Here is a 4695-nt window from a genome sequence, read left to right as displayed (position 1 = left end):
CTCGGTGCTTCTATAACCACCAAATTGTTTACCACGCTTCTGCCTCTCCGCTCTTTACTGACTCACAGGACACCAGGTCTCTGCCCAGGCCTTACGGAAAAGCCTTGCATTACAGTTTCGTTAAGGGACCTGGGGAGAGGGCAAGTGAAGGCTTGGATTGCTCTTGTGGAGGACCAGGGTTCACTTGCAAGCTCTCATTGTCGGCTGACTCACAACCTGGAACTCCAGCTCCAGGGACTCCGACACCTCTGGTCCCCTCAGGCACCTGCACGTACCCACATATAGACACGAGCATATATATCATTTCAAAAATTAGTGGGGCTGGAGAGATGGCTTAGTGGTTAAGAGCACTGGCTGCTCTTTCAGGGGATCAAGGTTTAATTCTCAGCACCCACATGGCAGCTAAAATTGTCTATAACTCCAGTTCTGGGGGATCTGACACCCTCATACAGACATACATGTGGGCAAAACAACAACGCACTCAAAATAAAATAAATCACTGCAAAATTAACAAAAATGAAAAAAACTTCAAAAATTCAGTAACAGTTTGTAAGCAAAACAGCAAGAACTATCATTTTGTAACCAAAATCTTACCATTTTACTTGTAAAATCAAGAACTCCTACAATTAGGAAGAACATTCTAGATACTGAGTGCAGGAATACATTCTTTTCTGGGAATTTCAAGTCTGTCTGTTAAAACAAGTTATAAAGCTTAAGTAGATCAAAATGTGAAAGAATCTTTGAACTGCTTCTTAAAGGGATCCCTTAAAAAAGGAAACGGCAATGGTCTCATTACCCTATTTCAAAGAGAAGTTCTTGGGTTTCTTTATGGTGGGGACTCTGTGAAAAAGCTCCCTTCCAACAGACAGACAGGCCAAGCTGCTAAGGCTCCTGCCTGGCCCCTTACCCTGTACCCCTCCTTCCCTGAGCTCTGCCCCAGGCTCCTGGCTCAGGAGCTTTACGGGCCCAGTGCCAGGCCAGATGGCAAAGATGGGAAAAACTGCCAAAGAGGAGTGTGGAAAGAGGGATGTAGGTGTGGGGGAGAAGTAGCACAGACCCTCTCCCCAATTCTGCTTTGAAGAAGAGGCTAGGCTGGGGGGAGGCGGAGATGGAAAAAAATCCAAGTAGCAGTTACCTCCAAAAAGAAGGAAGAGTGATGTTTCATTTCTCCAGCTAGGAGAGGGCCACGGAGGCCTACACAGCTTGGTGACACGGACACTCACTGATGTCACATAGGCACACCATGACACACATTTTCATACACAGACACACAGAGGCATGCATACATTAGCATCCAAATCAGTGTCTGTGTACAGGCTGTTACACTTGCAGAGCCACGTGGGCCAGAGAAGAAAGAGGAGTCCTGGCCCCTGCCTTAGGGAAAATCTTTAACGAGCACAGAGAGCCAGGTTTCTTCATAAGCGCATGCTCATACAGATGTATGCAAAAAATATCTCGGCCCACAGGCATGGAGCACCAGAGAAACCACAGTCAACATAGAGGAACCGGGGCACCATACTTTCCACCCTCTTGCTGCTCAAATCAGAGCAGGCCAGTGGCTCGAGGCGTCCCTGTCCATCTGGGGCCCTTGTTCCTTACCTCCTCAGGACCTCTGGAACCTGTTCCATTGCCCTCTGAGCTGGGCTGGGTGCTGCTCTTAGCTGAGATAAGGGCGAGGGGCAGGGCTATTTTCTGTCACAGGCAGGAAGTAAAAGCCAAGAGTAAAGTGGGCAGGAGGCTAGCTCATGATCAGCCCTCCACGTGGCCCCCCTGCTCTGCCTGAGGTGGCCATCCTCCCCAGCCTGTAGCTGACAAAGCGATGCGGAAGGTCGCTGCAGCCAGCAAATTCAGCAGTGACAGGAAGAGTCTGCCCACCACCGGCACTCTGCTCCCCCACCTTGCCTCTCTCCCATGTGCCACAGACAGCTTGCTCGGTGACTCCTGTTACCAAGTCACATCTTTCTGCCTTCTCCAAGGGGCCAAAATTGAGGTCTTTGTGCTGACAATTACCCCTGGGGTAATCTCAGTTCATTTCTCAGCCCAAACACAGGAAATAGCACTCCTCTCCCTAAGTGTCTAAATTGCCCCTTTGACACTTCCTCTGCTTCTGTTCAAGCACTGCCAAGCAGGTGCACCTCACCCCTGACAGGCCTGGGTGCAAGGGTGACATCATGTGCAGTCACTAAGCTCCCCACAGGGCCCCTGGGTTTGCCAAGAACCCTGTCTTAGACTTGTTAGTTCTGCCCTGGTCTCAGGTGTGCTGGTTTATACCTGTAATGCCAGCACTTGGGCGGCAGAAAGCAGGAAGGTCACCACAGGTCCCAGGCCTGGTCTATATAACCAGGTTCAGATTAGGCAAGAAAACCCTGTCCGCCGGGGTGTGCATACTTTTCTATGTAGTGAGTTCAGGGCAGCAGAATTACGCGGTAAGACTTGCTGTCAAAACAAAACTAAAGCAAAAGGTGTGTTCTGGCCTTCCTGTGCACAGTTTAAAGCTGCCGGTCAGCTTCTCCTGAGACTGAGGGCCAGGGCAATGGTTTGGAGAGTTCAGAGTGAGGTCACCCAGCCTAGAAGAAGATAGAGTCTGGGGTCACCAGAAAGAGAAAGGAGGCCTCCTGTGGCCCAGTAGCCATTCCTGCAGGCCCAGGAATCCTGCCCCGTCCGTCACTGGGGTCCTGTCTTCTCCCTGCTCAGGACAGCCCTGCTTGTCCTCTCTCCCCCCAGTCTTCCTTTCTCTCCCTGCCCTTCTAACATGGTCCTCAGATTCAGTCTCCCTCCTGGGCTCAGCAATTTCCCTTCTTCTTTTTTTTTTTTTTTTTTTTGGTTTTTCTATAGTTTTTCTATATTTTTTTTTTGGTTTTTCTATAGCTTTTGGAGCCTCTCCTGGAACTAGCTCTTATAGACCAGGCTGGCCTCGAACTCACAGAGATCCGCCTGCCTTTGCTTCCTGAGCGCTGGGATTAAAGGCGCCCAGCCGCAATTTCCCTTCCTATACCTGTCTAGCCCCCTTCAGTGGGGTTTCCCTTTTCCCTCTCCTCCCTCCTTTCTTCCTTTCTCCTTGAGATAGGATCTCACAGCATATCTCTGGCTGACTTGGAATACACGACAATTCTTCAGCCTCAGGCTCCAGAGTGCTGGGACTATGATCAGCCTTCACAAGGCTTTTCTGGGAAAGCCAGAAGTCACAGGTGACCCAGAGTCCAGTAATTGCTTTCCCCGATGTGTAGATGACAGCTTACCTACCTGTCCCTCCACCCTACCTCCCAAAGCTGGAAAAACAGGAAAGTAAGTTCCAACCCCTCCAAAAGTCACTGCCATAGGCTTGCACCATGCTGATCTCTGCCCTGTGTACATCTTACCCTCGCTTCAGGCCTGACAGGTCCTGCCTCTTCTGAGTAAGCTCCCGGAGCCTTTTAGGCTGGGTGACCTTACCCTGAACCTCCATCACACCACTGGCCTCAGAGGCCCACGCCCTTTGTTTCTGATGCTGGGGATGAACCCAGGGCCTAGTGCACACTAGACAAGCACTTTGCCTCCTAGCAACGCCAATATCCTCATCAGCTCTCCCCTCTTCTGCTATGTCCTCCTTGGTTTTATTATATTATTATTATTATTATTATTATTATTATTATTATTATTATTATTATTATTATTATTATTATTATTGGGCACATACTGGGGGGAGGGGTGGGGAGAGCCAATGGCACAAACTGAGCTGGCCTCTGGTGTCTCTGGTTGTTTGAGAGGTGAGGGCCACTGTCATATTCCTTGCCTTCATTTCCCCCAGGGCTGTGACTTCAGCTTATCATAAACGAAGAGTTCTGGAAGTCTTTGAGTCCCTTTCTTGTCACTGAGCCCCTTAAAACCGTAGGCAGTAGGCAGGCAGTGGCCTGCACGAGGATGGCAAAGGTCCCAGACAGCCTTCCACAGGTTCTCCATACGCACAAGAGCGCATTTCCTCCCCCTTTGTGCTACTCATGAGCCATAGTCTGTCAAAGCGGTGGGGACAGAGAGACCAGATGGCCCAGCACCCTTCCATTTCAGCATGTCAGGTCGGGGCAGCGCTTCCTCACCACCCATTAAGACAGACCTGGGAGGGCTGGGGGTAGCTCGGTGGCAGAAAGGTTACTGGCATTCACAAGGTCTCCGGCTTAACCTCGGGCACAACAAAAAATAGATGAAATAGATCTGAGCGTCGTGGCACACTCGTATAGTTGAAACTATCTGGAAAGCTGATAGGATAGGGATCATCTGAGGTTAGGAGTTGAAGACCATCCCAGAAAGCATGAGACTTGGGGCTGGGCAGTGGTGGTATATGCCTTTAATTCCAGCATTTGGGAGGCAGAGGCAGGTGGATCTCTGTGAGTTCAAAGCCAGCCTGGTCTACAAGAGGTAGTTGCAGGACAGCTAGGTCTGTTACACAGAGAAACACTATCTTGAAAATACAAACACACAGACCAGAAGAAAGCATGAGACTTCATTCCCCAAAAGGGTCAGTCAGGATAGCGGGGATGCAGCTCCTCAGTTGGTGGGGTATTTACCTAGCATGCTCTGGGTTCAATCCCAGCACTTGCAGAAACCTGCTGTGGTGGTCCATGCCTGGAATCCCAGACTCCAGAGGGAGAGGAATCAGGAGTTCAAAGACCTCCTTGGCTATGTTTAGACTTTGAGGCCAGCCTGGGCTACATCTCAAAA

The sequence above is a fragment of the Microtus ochrogaster genome, unplaced genomic scaffold (assembly GCF_000317375.1).
Source record: "Microtus ochrogaster isolate Prairie Vole_2 unplaced genomic scaffold, MicOch1.0 UNK1, whole genome shotgun sequence".
Lineage (NCBI taxonomy): Eukaryota > Metazoa > Chordata > Mammalia > Rodentia > Cricetidae > Microtus > Microtus ochrogaster.
This window is presented reverse-complemented; position numbering follows the sequence as displayed.